The following is a 17,827-nucleotide window of genomic DNA, read 5'->3' as shown; positions in this document are numbered from 1 at the left end:
GGTCTTACACGACCTAGGGAGGGCTTGGCAAAGGCTTTGAACTTTTTTCTGGGAATAAAATGGGAAGAGGGGACTGGTCTGACTGGTACTTTCAAAAGATCCATTTGGGGAACTATGTGATATTAGACAAGAGAGGGCAGAGTATAGAAGCAGGACACCCAGTGTAGTAGATTGATAACTGGTGGTCAACTTACAACCCCCAGCTGAACTGAGTAAGTGTGGTGCTGGGTGTGGGAGGCCCACCTGAAGATTGTTGCCAGCAGCATAAGAGGCAGACCTGGAGAAGAAGGAGGAGGCTGTTGGGAGCTGGTAGAAGCTGTGGGGAGCTCATCACGCTGGCTTTCCTGATGAAGTTGGATGTTTTTGTCCTCCAAGGAGCTCGGGACCTCATTGGCTTCAGTTCACTTTGGGAGAGCTCTGGCCCTCACTTTGGGCATTGCTTCCTGGCTCCAGAGGGGAAGGTGGTGCGCTGCCGGTCTCCAGGAAAAGCTTGCTGCATTGGCTTCCCTGATGGGAACTCAGCCGTCTTGATCATCGGAGGAGCTTGGGACCTCACTGTTGCTGAGGATGGCTGTGGTACCTTTCAGGGGAGCTCTGGTTCTTCTGAGCATCGTTTCCTGGCTCCAGTGCAGATCCCTCAGCCTGCTAGCACATATCTTTTATCCTGCTGGCACAGACTTTGTAGATTCCACCACTGACCTTTGGGCCTTCCCAGCACAGATCCATGAAATTGGCCTGCATGAGACATTGTCATGGGCTCTGGGCCTCCAGTTGGAATCGTGGGAGGCATTGTTATGAGCTCTAGGTATTCAGCTGGACTTATGTAGGACCTTGTTGCAGGATCCAGGCCCTCAGCTGGATTCCTTGGTCTTAGCGTGTGTACAGATTTCCTGCACTCTTTTGTATATCGTTCTTTGGGTGACTAGTATAAATAATCATATAAAGTAGGTGTCCCGTATTACATTGTTCCCCTTGCAAAAATAACCCCCAAACCAACACACCCAGTCTGGAGGACATGACAGGAACAGGAAAGAGCTAGTTGTGACAACTGCAGGTCACTGGCAGTACAGGAGGTGAGAAATGGTAGGCTTTGGAATGTATTTTGAAGATCAAAGTGACAGGACTTGCAGACTGATTTAGACATAACAGTAAGGAAAGGGATTTGAGGACAACAGTAAAAATTTCAGGCTGAGTCCCAGCATAAATGATGGAGACATTTACAGATCTGGGAAAGCTGGAAAAAACAAAAATGTTCTTGTGTAGAAAAAAAAGAGGAGTTTGATTGTAGATGTGTTCAATTTAACATTCTTCTCGGGCATCAGTTTGAGATACTGCAATGGTGGTCAGGTGAACAAATTGAGAATTTTACACAGAAGACAGGAAATGTGGATTTGGGAGTTATTAGCATAATTTTATTTAAGCTGGGAGACTGGTAGGAATCTTCTCAGGAATAAATGCAGACAGACCAGAGAGGAGGCCTCACTCCAGACTTCCAGGCACCCCAGCCGTCAGAGGGTGTGAGGCAGGAGGAAATGCAGGTCAGTTATGACTCTGAGTCCCAGTTCTTTCTACAGCCTTATTTGGAAGAGGAATCTGTCAGAACACAAAGGGGAACAGGAGGAGCATCCACGGGGAATCCTTTGACAGCACCTGCTCAGAAGAATGTGAGGATTCACACCAGAGAGCCACTTCCTGCCACACGGATCACTTCCTGAAGTTTCCACTCCTTCCACCTTTACCTCCCACCCCAAGTGACAAAACTCAGCTCTGCAAACCACACACAGCATATGTGTCAGCCCAGGCACTTGGGAACTAAACAATGCCTTGCCTTCACATGACCATCAAGATTCCAACTGAAAAACCCTCATTAAAATGATAAACAATAGAAAAGGAGGATAAGTTGCTCTGCAGGGAGTTGTGTGGAAAAGAATGGATATGACAAAGTCGGAGGACAAATTCTCAGATAAGTGTTGGCAAAAATACTAAACAATATTGAAATACTAAAAATACTGAAGATGAATTAAACAGAAGATAGAAAGAGGGAAAAGAAAACAGGATATCCATCTAAATTATCAAAAATAGGATTGATTACAAATAAAAGGTAACTCAGGGAAGTCCTGTTTGGGAACTACCACTAGACTACAGTTAGAAAGCTGCAGGAAATCCTCCTGGAAGAAAACGGGCTTCTGCTGCTTGGGCAGATTGGTGAAGACACCAGCATTTGCTGAGCAGTGCTGCCAGACTTTGCTGGCTGCAGCTCTGTGACCACACTGTGGCTCCATCCTCAGATACTCAGAATAATCAAACTCACAGCAGAAGAGGGGCCAGGTCAGTACACAGCAAGCAAACTTAATTTGAGATACCTAAATTTCATTCTACACATCCCTGTAAACGCATGGATGGATACATAGGCAGACAGACAGCAAAATGCTGGTCTTGGAGTCATGTGATTTGTACAAGAACTATTCGGAGTTGATGGGCTTATTCTTTGCTGGTGGGAATGTAAAATAGGAAAACAGTATGGTTATTATGGTTTGTGTCTGGATGTCCCCACAAAGCCTCATGCAGTCATGGGGCAAGCTTCTAGAGTTTATGATTGATTCCTGGTCCAATGTTGGAGTTATGAATGTGAGTGCAACACTCGCCCTGGGGCAGGTAGTTTGCATACAGTATAAGGGAGGGAAAGAGGCTGCTTGCCACTGCTCCACCCTTTTGCTCTTGCTACTTTTGCTATCTTCCACTGCCATGAACTGTTGCCCTCTACCATGTGCCACTCTGCCTTGGAGCCAGCTGAATATGGACTGAAACCTCCACAAACTGTGAGTTAAATAAATCTTTCCTTCCTTAATTTTGTGTGTCAGGTATTTTGTTTCAGCAATGAGAAAAAGGTAGTTGCCCCAAAATTTAGCCACAGAATTACCATATGAGCCAGTGATTCTGAGGATAAAGAAGTGAAAGCAGTCTCGGCTATTGGTACATACTCTTGGTTATAGCAGTATTATTTACAATAACCAAACATGGAAACAACCCAAATAACTGTCAGTAAATGAATGGATGGAAAATATGGTACACCCACACACTGGAATATTATTAAGCCTTAAAAGGAAAGAAATTTTGACACATGCTACCACACAGACAAAACACGAAGACTTTATGCTAGATGAATGAAGAACAAAAGAGACAAAGACTGTGCAATTCTACTTAATATGTGGCACAAGAGCAGCCAAATTCACAGAGACAGAAAGTAGAGAGCTAGAGGCTGGGGATTTAGCTCAGCAGCAAAGCTCCTGCCTGGCAAGCGCAAGGTCATGAGTTCGGTTCTCGATACCGAAGAAAAGCCAAAAAAAAAAAAAAGAAAGTAGAGAGCTAGCTGTCACAAGGGGAGGAGAGGGAATAAGGGAAGTTATCATTTAAAAGACACGAAGTTTCCACTTTGGAAGATGAAAAAGTTGTGGAAATGGATGGTAATGATGGTTGTACAAGGTGAACATTGCTTCACTTTGAAGTGTACACTTAAAAATGGGCAAAATGGTAAAAAAAAATTTGGTGATCAAAGATGAGGTGAATGGGGCCTGGGGATTTAGCTCAGCAGCACAGTGCCTGCCTGGCAAGCAGAGGTCGTGAGTTCATTTCCCAGTACTGGAAAAAAAAACCCAAAAAACAAAACAAAACAAAACAAAAGATGAGGTGAATGTATTAGACCTTCATCTGTTGCTGTAACAAAATACCCGCAGAACAGAGATGTATTTAGCTCACAGTTTTGGAAGTTAAGTTGGTTGGCACCAACATCTGCTTAGCTCTGGGGAGGGCTGGCTGTGTCCCATTACGACAACTGACAACACAGCAGAGATGCCTGGGAGACAGAAAGATCATACAGCAACACAGGAAGCCAGCGAGTGGGGAGAGGCCAGTCTTGCTCTGTTAGAACAAATCATTCTGGGAGATCAGCCTTGATCCCTTCCGAGAACAGCACCCCAGTGCCCTAAGTAACTTGCACTGGGCTTTATCTCTTGAAGATTTACCATCCACTAACATGACCACACCGAGAATCAAGGTTCCAACAGGCACCATCAGCAGACATACTTAAAGCATGTGATCCATAGCAGCTAAAAAAGATTCTTCACTGGGCAATGGTGTCTCTTAAAAAATTATGAAACCTGCTTAGCTGGAAAAAATCACATTGTTAATATTAAGGGAGCTGCCTTTTTTTTAAAGCACGAGGGACATGTGCATGCAAGAGATGGTGTGTGTACGTGTGGGCACGTTACTGCTCTGTAGATTATCTGCAAGTACGTCTACAAGTATTTTTTCCCTCTGCATATGTGAGAACTATAAATTCATCAGTGAAAAATTACAGACCTCTGCATAATACTGATAGCTAGGGGAGAGCATATTTTCAGGTTTGCTGGAGAAAAAAACTGGACTTTAATTAATTAAGCCAAAATGATTGCATTAATTAATTTATATCCTTAATCACTGATTTCATTTTTTCTATCTCCCTTGACTTTTGGGGAAGGAATAGTCTGTCTCAAAAGCAGGCTTTAGTGACCTATGGGTTTGAAAAGCAACCGGAGAAATGAGACAAAGAAATTTAAATGGATCTTGCAGGCAATTAGCAATTAATTGAGAGTTTTTGTGATTTTTGGCCTGAGACTAATGCTTTCTCTCCTGCCCTGCTGACCTATAGTGTGGGTAAAGGACAATACCGGCTTTGTCCTCTCCTTTTCAAAATGAAAGTACTAAGTAATTCAGAAATTTTTACGAAATTAAAAGGTGGTAAAAATATTCTAACAGGATGAAGAAATTGTATTTCAGTTGTAGAATTTTTTTAAAACTGCTGAGTCTGCGTGAACTCAGGAAGAAATTTCTACAGGTAGAATGGATTGGCAGTGGCTATATAATTCTCCCAGAATGCAAAATGAAGTGTGTAGGTATAACATGTTATTGATGTATGACAGAAGATATAAAGAGAGGTAGAAATAGGATGGTAAAGGGAGAGAAGGAGAATTATAATTTTAAAATTGTACTTGTCAAAGAACCTACAGCTTCAGTATTCAATCAGAAGTTACCCAAGGTTATAATGCCTTTTCCCCTTCCAAGAAACTGACTCAAAAAAAACAAAAACAAAAAACAAAAAACAAAAAACCTCCTAAGAGTCTTAAAGATACAATAAGTCTATCAATTTGGTCCTTGCTTTTCTCCTGCGAACTGAGCCTGCATTTTTCTTTCCAATATTAGAAATTCAGGCCGGGGCTATAGCTCAGTGGCATAAGCACCTGCCTGGCAGGCACAATGTCCTGAGTTTGATTCCCAGTACCAAAAACACAAACAAACAAACAAACAAACCAATATTAGAAATTCACAATTGCACAGATTTTTACCCTTGAGGAAACAACACTACTGAGTATCATAGCTCTGAACACCTGCAAGTTGTCTGCCTTCTGACCTTCCCCGCTAATGGGTAACCTGACAGGCACTAGGAATACACTTTCCAGCCCTTCCACCTTGCGGACGCCCTCCCGGGAAGCATGTAAGTACCTCCCGCCCCAGACCGTGCTGTACCTCTCTCTCACATGCCTGCTATTTTGAGTGTGTACAGTACTTCCTTAACTCTGTCTAATAAATCTGTTTATGGCTCTCATAGACACATCCTGAAATGCTTTTCCTTGACAAGTCCTGCGTAGGGACAAGTTGAGGTCTCCTCTCTCCTTTGGGGGACCTCCTCAGACCCCATGGGGTGATATTCTCATGTCCCACGTGCATGCATAATTTTGCCCAGACAAGGGTAACCTAACTTTCTCTGTTGGAACACATACAAAATGTCCAAGACTATTCAAAATATGGGTGGGAAATGTTACGCAAAACTGTTTGAAAATGTTGAGTTGCTATCACATGAAGCGCTATGGTTTAGATCAAAATTCTCATGTGTTCAGAGGTGAGGCTTTTGGGAGGTAATAGGGTCACGGGGGTGCTACACTCATCAGTGGATTCGTACACTGGTGAGTTCAAAGCTGAATGTCCCGGGGGAGTTGAGGCCTGGTGGGGGCCTGGCCTGTAAGAGTATGTTCTTGTTCCTGGTTCCCTCTTCTCTTTCTGCTTCCCAGCTGCCATGCGGTGAGCAGCTGTCCTCTGATAGGCCTGCCCACCATACTGACTACGGCTTGGAGTCGGCCAACCGTGGCCTGAACTCACAGTTACCATGAGTCAAATGAGTCTTTTCATTTTTAAGTTGTGAGTGTTGAGTATTTTGTCTCAGTGAGAAGGTAGCAAAGACAGGAAGTTCTAACTGAAACCTGCTGTCACTCATCTACAGATGTGTTCTTTATAATCAATATTTATGGCTTCACACCACACTGTAAAAGCTTACAAAGAAACACTCTACGTAAATTTTATAAGGGATTAGTCTTGTGCCAAATCTTGCTTTGGCAGCACATGTACCAGGAATTAATCTTATAAGCTACAATTTTGTATGCATTTGACTCATATTTTAATATGTGTTTAAGTCACATTGCTAAGTGCCTTAAAGTTATCAAATTAGAGATAAAGATTTATCGGAAGACCCTCAACAGTACAGATCGTCATTGCTTTGGTCCTGGGGCCATCCCATTGAGTGACATCCCCAACCCTCCTCCTTTAGACTCAAATTGCCTAGGTGGAATTGAAACTTGCAATCCCCCTGCCTCGACCTCCCAAGTGCTAGGATTATAGACACATGCCACCAAGCTCATCTAAAATCTTTGAAAAAAATGAAGTCCTTTCTTTTATATCTTTAGTGTCCTAACAACAGATCATTAAAATAAAGTATTTTCATCAAAAAAGGAAAACAGAGCAAAAGAATGTTACTCTAAAAATTCAAATGTTGTGAAGATCCCCTGAGTCCTTGGGAGTACAGAAGGAGGTGTACTTAGCAAGGAAAATAGGAAAGACTGTAGGGGTAAGGAGTATTTTAAGGTTTAAAAATAGAGTAGATAATTGATACCTTAAGGAAGATGGTATCCCAGTGGTCAAGCAATATATGCAAACAGGTTCATCTGTATACATCACAGGGAAAATGCAAATTTAAACTAGGATTAGAGATCCCATTTGACCCAGCTATTCCCCTTCTGGGAATTTTTCCAAAAGAATTGAAGACATCATACCACAGCGATATATGTGCACCCATGCTTATAGCAGTGCAGTTCGTCCTAGCTAAATCTTGGAAACAACCCAAATGCCCATCAACTGAGGAATGGATTAAAAAGATGTGGTATTTTTATACAATGGAGTACTACTCAGCTATAAAGAAAGATTAAAGCAAGGCTTTTATAGGTAAATGGATGCAACTTGAGACTATACTCCTAAGTGAAATAAATCAGACCCTCATGTGTAAACCTTGTATTATCTCTCTAATGTGAGAAACTGAAAGAGTAAATAAAATCCAAAAGGTACAATAGACATTGTGAAAGGGAAAGAAATTGCTGAAAAAGAAAGAACAACTGGGATGAGGGAAAGGAAAAAAGAAAGAAGGGAAACATATATATATAATAGCTAAGATAATTGTAGTACTAATTTCTACTGGATTATTGAAAAGAACAATTAATGCCTAATTGTTTGATCAATTTTATATACCTATATCTGGTAATCTGAGCGACTACTTTGAAGATAACAATATGCAATATAACAACCATTGTTCATTTCCTGTCATCTTGCTTTGAAATTCTGTATCGCTTTTACTGTTTTTTTAAATTTTCTGTTTTCTTTAAAATAAAAGAAAAAAACCATTGTGTTACTGGGGGCCCAGCCGGAGGCCTGAACCTGGGCTCCAAGTGTCCGTTCTTTGCCTGCCCACATCAGGCTGCCACGGGGAACAGGAGAGGAAGCCAGGCCCAGCGGTGCTCGCCTGTGATCTCCGCACTCTGGGAAGCTGCAGCAGGAGGATCAGGCAAGTTTGAACCCAACCTGAGCAACCTGGTGAGGTCCTGTCTCAAAAAATATGCAATTTTTAAAAAACTAGGCATATAGCTCTGCATGAAGGCCTTGGATTCAATCCCCAGGACTATAAAAACTAAAAGAAAAAAAATACAATAAAAGCACACTGCCAGGTGGTAGCACACCCTGTAATCCCAATGTTATAAGGGATTATGCAGGGGTTATGCAGGCTCCTTCTACAGAGTCTTTCAGAACTGGACAAGCTCAAAGGTAGTGAGGTTTTGCATTCATTAAACGTAGGAAAAGAAGCGTGCTCTGCAGAACGAGAGCAGGCCGCTGTAAGAGACAACACAGTGGCCAACAACGGGCTGACATCAGATCTAGGGCATTCTATCCAAAATCTGCTTGATCTCACATCAGAAGAATTCATGATAGCGGTTTCTGACTGGTTCCAGGTGCAGGGCTTGGCAGCTATTTTTTTCTGCCTGTGTGCTGGATCTTCATGATTGATGGGTCACACCCACTTGTCCAGCTGGCTAGGCATACCCTAATCTTCTGCTTCATGAGCATTCAGGAGGCTGAGGCAGGAGTATCACTGAAAGTTCAAAGCCAACCTCAACTATACAGTGTGAGACTCTTCACCCCAAAAGCCCCCAAAATAGAAAAAGGGGGTTTTATTCCCAATTAGAAGAGGGCAGCTAGTCTGCTCTCCTCAGCACAGAAACACTCCAATCTATAAGCGGGTAGAACAAAAACCAGGAAATGAGCAGATGTGGAGTCAGTCAGGGTTTGGATCCCCAAGTGGGCCCAGAAAAATTTTAAAAATTTCTGTTGTGTTGAAAGCTTCTTGGTCCTGGGGCTAGGAGTGACAGCTGCCAGCTCTTAGCTGGAAAGGAAGCTGGAGAAACAGCTTATTCTTTAAAATCCTAAGTGTTAAAAACCCATTTCAACCTCACAGTTGCAATTATAACATCACTTCACAGCCCCTAGTATGCCTGAAAAGGGGCAGGGAGAGGCCGGGAAATATCAAGCGCTTTGACAGGGTGGGGCCAACAGGACTTTTCCAACAATGACGCGTGTAAACTGGCACCACCACTTTGGACACAAGAAAGTGGAACATATGTGTGACGTGGGGCCCACAAACCCCACTCGGCAATGCCTACCTGGGTTACATAAGCGTATCAAAAGATATTAAGATGTATATAACTGCACATTTTTTATTTTTATGAATATGTGTTTGCAGTACATAATGCTTACTCCTTGTGTGGAGTAGACACGTGTACAGAGCACATCTTTGCTCCTTTTTTATCCCCTTTCCCCTCTCCCCCACCTTCCGTCCACCTCTTGATCCCCTTCCCATTCGAGAAAAATCTATCTCTCTGCCTCCTACTATCCGTCTCCTATTTTGCTTTTTATTTATGGTTTGGGTTTCTCATATAAAATGAACCATGTGATGTTTAAGCTTGTGTGTCTAACTTGTTTCACTTATGGTCCCATGGTGCTTCCATTTTCGTATAAATGACTTAAGTTTATCCTTCTTTATGGCACAGTAGAACTCAGTTGTGTGTAAATATCACATTTTCTTTATCCGTTTTTCTGTTGATGAACATATAGGCTGCCTCCAAGATTTACCTGCCCCAGGTGGAAAGTACACACGTCATTATCAACAGTGGATAGTTCGAGTATCCCGGTGTTCACATGATGTAATACTATCCAGCAGCGAGGCAAGGAGACACAAACTAACATGCAGCAGTAGAAATGAATCTCACATAAAATGTTGGTGGCCAAGTCAGACACACAGAAAGTGCTGTGTGAGTCCATTCATTCAAATAACAACCACTGGAACAACTAAGCTGTGCTATTACTTGCCGGGAGAGGGTGCTGAGGATGTAGCTCTGTTGTGGAGTGCTTGCCCAGCCTGTGTGAGGCTCTGGGTTCCATCCCTGGCCCCCTAAAAACACTGTGTTGGATATCAGGGTCATAACTGGGAGTGTGTGTGTGTGTGTGTGTGTGTGTGTGCGCGCGCGCGCGTGCACGCGCATATTTTGTTGCTGGTAATGTTCAGTGTCTCGGTCTAAATTCTAGTCACACAGGTACAATCAGGTTTTCAAAGTTCCTCGTGTTGCACACACAGGTGCACTTTCCTCTATGTATATTTCAATGTAATGTTAAAAAATAGGAGAGAATGACAAAATGACACCAATAACAGGAAAATATAAAAGTGAACACCATCAGAGGGGGTTTGCATGTCATTCTAGAGGTCATGGTCCCCTCCCTTATGGGGGAGGTTGAGCTTTGTTTTTCTTCTCTGGCAGCTGGTGCTACCATGCAGTTGTACCAGCCAGCACATCACAGACCTCTGCGCAGTTTGGGCCTCATTCCAGGACAATGGAACAGAGGATAGAGAAGGACAGAAGGGAAGGAGGAGGGAGGAAAAGACTGACACCGCACTTCCCCATGAATGTTCTGTCTAATGGGTGTCTTCTCTTCAAAAATCACAATCACCCCCAAAACCCAGAAGGCGGCCACCAGGCACTACAGACACTCTTTTATGGGATGTCGGGTAATACCTGCAGTCCTGGGCAGCATTGCAAGCCAAATACAGGCCTTGATGTAATAGACTGGGATGCCAAGTGTCAAATTTAGCAGAAGCGTATTCAGGTCACGTAGCAACATATATGAGGAGCTGGAACTATATCTGTATAACAAGACATTTTAAAAATAAAGAGAAAGAGCTGGGTCTGGTGGTACACCTGTAATCCTAGCACTCCGGGAAGCTGAGGCAGGAGGATCACAAAGTTGAGCCTTGCCTGGGCCAATTAAATTAGCTACTGAGCAAGAGAGATCGTCTCTCCGGGGCTGGAGACTGTGGCTTGGGGTGAAAGTCTCGGTTCAATTTCCAGAGACCAAAACAAAACATAACAGAAAACCAAGAGAAAGAACCAGAACAGGCACACTGAAAGCACCAACATGAGCTAAGGTTCTCTACCTCACTACTACTGACATTTGGAGGCACATGGGTTTTGTGCTGGTGGCTGTCACATGTATTACAGGGGGCTTAGCAGCCTTGCTGGCTGCTGTCCACTAAAGGCCAGTAGCCACCCCCTCCCCTAGGCAGGACAAATAAAAATGCTCCTGTCATCAGAGCCGCAAGAAACCAGCACTCGATCCTCGGTTCCTTGTGCCTTCGTTGGAAAGATTCAGTTCAGACAAGTAGGTAGCCTTGCAGAAATATAGGTAGAGTTTACTGAGAGAGAAAGGGAGAGACAGAGAGAGACAGAGAGGGAGAGAGAGTGTGTGCTATGTCTCCAGGCAAGAAGGCCAAAGGTGCCACAAGGCCTTTGTCTTGAGTGGAAGTCTGGATGTCCTTTTATGCACACAAGAGCTCCTCCTGGGACTGCTGTGATGAGTAGGACACCCGTGGACATTTCTTAGAGGTTACTTTCGAACTGTGAAATGTCCTCCTTGTCCTTCTCAGAGGGCAAGTGTTCCCTCAGGAGCCTTACTCTTGGAAGACACTAACAAAGGAAAAAAATTTTTAAAGAGAAAGAAATAAGAAAAAAACATTCAAAATGATACAGAATTTCAAAACAAGATGATAGGAAATCAGCAATGGTTGTTTTATTGCATATTGTTATCTTCAAGGTAGTTGCTCAGATTACCAGATATAAGCATGCAAAATTGGTCAACAAATTAAGCATTAACTATACCTTACAATAAACCAAGAAAAATTAGTAGTAGAATTATCTTAGCTATCTTGTATACATAGATATATAAATATAATTTTTTCCCTTTCATCTTTCTCTTCTCCTTTCCCTAGCACTTTCTTTCCCTTTCACAATGTCTATTGTACCTTTTGGATTTTATTTACTCTTTCAATTTCTTATACTAGGGAGACAATACAATGTTTATACATGAGGGTCTGGTTTATTTCACTTATGAATATAGTCCCTAGTTGCATCCATTTACTATAAAAGCCTTGCGTTTATCTTTCTTTATAACTGAGTAATATTCCATTGTATAAAAATACCACATCTTTTTTATCCTTTCCTCAGTTGACAGGCATTTTGGTTGTTTCCAAGATTTAGCTATGACAAATTGTGCTGCTATAAACATGGGTGCACATATGTTGCTGTGGTATGATCTTTCAGTTCTTCTGGAAAAATTCCCAGAAAGGGAATATCTTGGTCAAATGAGACCTCTAATCTTAGTTTTTTGAGGAATTTCCACACTGATTTCCAGAGCAGTTGTACCAGTCTACACTCCCACCAACAGTGGAGAAGGGTTCCTTTTTCCCACAACCCCTCCAGCATTTGTTATTGGTACATTTCTTGATGATAGCCATTCTTTCTGGAGTGAGATGGAATCTCAGTGTTGTTTTATTTTGCATTTCTTGAATGACCAATGATGTTGAACATTTTCTCATGTATTTATTTGCCATTTGTATTTCTTCAAAGGAAATTTTAAAAAGTAAAAGTTCTCATCTAAATCAGGCCTCAGTCCAAGGCTGGAAGGTCATTAAATAGCATCTCTGTCTCTGATACCCTTGGGGTAGGGCAGGGCCCCCCAGATACACTGTGTGCCGCATCCTGGAAAGAGACAGCTCTGTGTCTAACGACCGTGCACCATGTAAAACCTCCAAGTGTCCTGTGCTCAGTGGGATAGTTTTGGCTGTGAGACCTAACAAATGATTATTCATGGATGATACCCGGAAGTCTTTCTTTCTTTGTGTAAGTATACCTTTGCTGTTTTGAACATCATGCATTCCTCAGGCCCACTTGTGTCCAACTCTCTCCTAATGACTGGATAATGCCAAAATACCCCAGCGGACAAAATCACTACAGCTGAGAAGCATGCTTCGCGGTACTTTCTTGCTTTGGTTTTTGTCACTGGTGCAGCTGGTCAATCATAGCCATGGCCAGGGTATAACAACCTCACAATCTTGTCACTGTCTTCCATAAAAGCATTATGAGTAGGACCAGGTCAGAGATCCATATCTGGGTCCCAATTGTCTGGATTCCCTTGCCTGCTAGCTGTCAAGAGTTTGAGAAAAATCTCATTATAATATAGGAAGATTAACTAATTCCCAGTTTGGTGAAATCAGGGAGGCAGGAAGTCCAACCCCCTGGAGCTCACAGGAGCATCACGATTGGTGGCATAAAGGCCAGGAAACATGCAGATGTGGATTCCACCAGGCTTTGCCCCAGCAGAGGAGCCCAGGAAGTGTGGACAGTCTGGTTCTATTGAAACCTCTTTGGCCCCAGGGCTGGGAGTGGAAGCTGCTTCTCTCAGCAATGAGGAAGCTGGAGAAATTGCTTAACTCTTAAAACATCCTAACTTTAAAACTTAAAATTTTAATTTTAACCTCTAGGTTATCAAAGGAGCCAGAGCTTATGGAGAGGTGTTGGACCAGGTCTTGGGGACAGAAAAAGCAATGAGAAACCCAAAATATAAACAAAGAGCAAAATAAAAGAATGAGAGTAGGAAGTAGGGAGAGAGATCTTTCTCAGACAGGAAGGGGAATAAGAGATGGAGAGAAAGCAGGGAAGGGGGTGACAAAAGGATCAAGATGTGTTATGTACATGCCCCAACTCCACACAAGGAACACAAGCATTATGCACTGGAAAAAGGTACTAATAAAAAAGAAATACTGAAGATTAAAAAAAGAAAGATAGACTGAATGCATTGTGATGCTCTCAGAAATAAAGAATGCTTCTAGAGAGGTCTAGATTTCTGTATGTTTCTAAAGAGGATTCTCACTTATAAAGTAGAGAGAAGCTAGAGAGATTTATGGTCATTAACACTAATAGCAGCAGTAAAGTCAGTTGGAAGGAAACCGTTTTTGAGGACTGCCCATAAAAATCTCCCAACTTCACTGCTGTAAGTTGTGAAATCAGGAGGACCAGGAGAGATGTTGGTCATTTATAGTCAGAGTTCTGTTTGCTTTGATCATCTGCATGATTTTGTCCAGCATCATTTTTGGTTAAAAATAAATCCTTTCATTCCTAATGGATGGCCTTCAGGAAAAAAAGAGATCCTAACAAAAGACAACTGGGAGGTTTTCTGGTTGCTAGGAGCTAAATGGGGCTTTAGCCCTCAACTCAGATGAATGCTGTGCCAGCCACAGTGAGCACTCTCAGTGATCAGCCTACTTCAGAATATGTGTGAAAGGACAACAGCTATGGGCAGAATCCCAATCCCACAGCTTCAGGAAGTAGATACCTACTGAGCAAATCTAAATACAATTCAGAAAACTAGTTTGTAGCTTGGGGAATGAGGCATCAAAGTCAGTGCTTAGTTTTGAGATCATGCTTCACCTAAAAACCCCTCGGCTTCTGCCCCTAGGAATAGTCCCCATTCCTCTACTATTACCAGAAGGGGAAGGTGACAATAAAACATAATGACAGTCTTTTGGGATTCAGCCCAGGCTTCTGGGAGAATCTCTCTTGGCCAGAGGGCTGTAACTTGTTTTCTGTAGAGGATTTTGACAACTACAGAATGTACTGTCATATAATAAATGGTCTGGGGAGACTGTTTTACTGTTAGCCATTATTTATTTCTGGAAAAAGTTCATTTGATTCTCTTTTGGAAAAGTGACTCACATTTTTAGTGATGTATTTTGGTAAAGCGACCTAGCTCTGGATGATTGACTTGAGTTAATCAGCATCTTCCATCATTTCTGGCTGTGATGATTAGTAGAGGTTTGACCATACTGTCCAATTCAGACCAATCAGAAGCAGAGTAACTACCGGGAATCGAAGAGAATTGGCCAGCAGATACTGTGTGATGAAATTCTGAAGTCAGAAGCTACTTCAGCCATTTGTTAGCATGAAGAGAATGTGCATGATGATAAAAGGTGAAGTAAGAGATGAGAAAAGCAGGACATAGTGTTTGATTGTCAAACATAGTGTTTGATTAAACCGTACTAGATAACAGGACTAAATCTGGATTTTTTTTCAGTTATAGAAATCAATTCTTTTCATGTTTTCTTTTAAAAACTTAAGCCAATGTACAAAGAGTAGTCTGTCACCTGCATTGTATAAAGTCATAACAAATATGTTTAGACAAATTTAGAAGAATGTATATGAAATGCAATGGGAGAGTTACCTCTATGGAGAGGCACTGGGGGTTGATGTTAGAAGGAAGATTTACTTCCTATTGTGTATACAGGTTAACTGGCTTTTATTTTTGTCCGCCTTTTTATGTGTATACATCTTTTTCAATTAAAAACAAGTAGCTAATTTTTTTAAAAAAATAAACATCTTAAATCTTAGGACTAATTGCAGGAAAATCACTTCCAGGGGCTAAAATCAAGTTAAATCACAGGTTCTCTCTTGAAGAATCTGATCCAGTAAGTGAAGAAGAACCTGAGAACCTGTATTTTTTAAAACTCTCCAGCTGGTTCCAGTAACCAGCCACATGAGGACTTCATTCAGCGTCCTCTCAACTCTGTCTGTACACTGGAGTCACCCAGGAGAGCTTCTGGGGGTACAAGTGTGTGAGTCACACCCCAGAATGACTGCATAAGGCTCCTGATCATGGTGTTTTAAGGAAAACCTGCAGGCTACTCGTTTGATGACTGATATCCATGGTCAGAGACACTCTAGGAGAGCAGCTAGAACTCCAGACATTGCTGGTGGAACTAGCTAACTGATGTAGCCATTTTGGAAAATGTTTGATAGTATCTACCAAAGCTTTATGCCTGCCTTATGACCCTATGTTTCTACTTCTGGATATATGTCCAAGACACTTGGGTGTAATGGTACCAAAAGACATGAACAAAATCATTCACAGAAACTTTGTTCATAGTATTTTAAACTAGAAACAATCCAAATGTCCATCAGTGGTAGAATGAATAAACTGTTGTATGTGCATTGATCAAAATACTACACAGCACATATAATAGACATAGTATATATGGTATAAAAGTATAGACTACTGTACTTATATATGCAACACTGATAAGTCACAGAGGCATTATATATAGCAAAAAACCTTATTTGGATGTGTAAGAATACATATGGTAGGATATTTTTATGTGAAGTTCAGAAACCAGAGAAATTAATTCATGGTGATAGAAGTCATAAAAGCGATAACCTCTCAGGAAGGTTTGGGGTATTAGAAATATCCTATATCTTGATCTGTTGGTGTACACAGTTGGTCTCCTCATTAAAAATCCGTCGGTCTAGACACTTAAGATTAGTGCACATTATTAGTGCAAGTCATATCTCAATAAAAATAAAAGCAAACAAGGAAAAAATGACTCTAACACACAGGCAAGGTTGAAAACCACCGTTCTAATGCCTCCAATCTCAAAAGGACATTTAACAAATAAGTTATGCTCCACTTTGTTGATAGGATTTGCTTTATTCCTCTTATTTCTCTAAAATCCTTTCTTCAGTCCACCTCTACGGACACCAGTCTTTCTGAGTTATTAATCTCACAGTGCCAGATCCAGTAAATAAGATCAATGAAGATGTACTGTGAGGTTTATGACCCTCCACTGAATGACAGTGGGCATCAGAATTCATTGTATTTTTTATCATGCCTCATAAAGACACACACAAAAGAGGACTTCCAGAACTGCTTCAGTAAGTGCCAAGAATGATGGGAGAAGTGTGTTAAAAGCAAGAGGGAACATTTTGAGGGGAAATAATGGCATTGTGTTTTCTTTCTTTCCTTTGGTTCCGGGAATCGAACTCAGGACTTTGCGCTTGCCAGGCGGGCACTATGCCACTGAGCTATATTCCCAGCCCCAGGAAATGTGTCTTTCACTGTAATAAATTTTTTTAAAAATAAATATTCACTATATATTTTGATCACATCTCATACAATGCAGGTATGGTCCAGCTTTAACCCTCATGGACCAATCAGGGCACATGACATCTGAAAAGGGCAGCATGCTGTGGCACAAACTGTGCCACCTTTTTAAAAAGTTGTTTCAAAGAAAGTATTCTGAGGTCCAGAGCAACAGACATCACTTCAGAGAAGGGAAAATAATCAGAACCTCCTTGCCAATCTCTGCCTGGGCCACACTTCACAAAGAACGGTTAGAGGTCAGGAACAATCAAAAAGCAAGTCAAATCTTATGGGAACCTCCTGAAAGGGGTCAAAGGGAATGGGGAGAGTGTCTAGCCCCCTCACCCTGGGCTGTGACAGCCCTGTGCCGATTTCCCTGCCCCACAGCAGATGGCTTAGATCACTGTCTGCTGCAGACCTCTGATCCTGTCACTCCCCTTTTCTCTCTGTCCATAAAACCCCCAAATTGTCATATCTAGTATTCAGATGGTACTGATGAGCTGGTTAGCCTAAATCAGTGATGGCGAACCTTTTAGAGCTCTCAGTGATAACAAGCTGCCGGCTGTGGCACGCGTACCAAATGTTCACCACCAATGGAATTTTTTTTTCTTTCTGGTCTTTATTTGTCTTTTTGAGACAAGGTCTCGCTATGCAGTTCAGGCTGGCCTTGAGCTCACTTTGTACCAGGCTGGTCTCGAACTCACAGTGATCCTCCTGCCTCATTCTCCCAAGTGCTGGAATTATAGGCGTGCGCCACCATGCCCAGCACCACTGGAGTATTTTATCTGCCGTCGAATGTTCTAGTCACCCCACGAGGTACATGTAGCACGTGTCCATCTTACAGATGAAGAAACGAATGCACAGAGGAGTCAAGCAAGTGTTGTGCTGGACTCACACTGCTGGAGCCAGCACCCACCCAGGTCCAGCCAGGCGCATGAGCCTCTGTTGCCATGGAAACCTTTCTGGAGCTGCAGCGTTCTGGACTCTGAATGTGGCCCTCAGACTGCAGCAGTGGGCTCTGCTCCTGAAGAAAGGCTTCGTGACAACAGCAGCTCCCGCTTCGAATCCCACTCCCACTTCACCTCCGTTTCTTTCTTCATGCTACTACGTTGGCTTAGGG

The sequence above is a fragment of the Chinchilla lanigera genome, unplaced genomic scaffold (assembly GCF_000276665.1).
Source record: "Chinchilla lanigera isolate Chin_1 unplaced genomic scaffold, ChiLan1.0 scaffold00008, whole genome shotgun sequence".
NCBI classification, from domain to species: domain Eukaryota; kingdom Metazoa; phylum Chordata; class Mammalia; order Rodentia; family Chinchillidae; genus Chinchilla; species Chinchilla lanigera.
The sequence above is the reverse complement of the archived record's forward strand: the minus strand, read 5'-3'. Positions refer to the sequence as shown.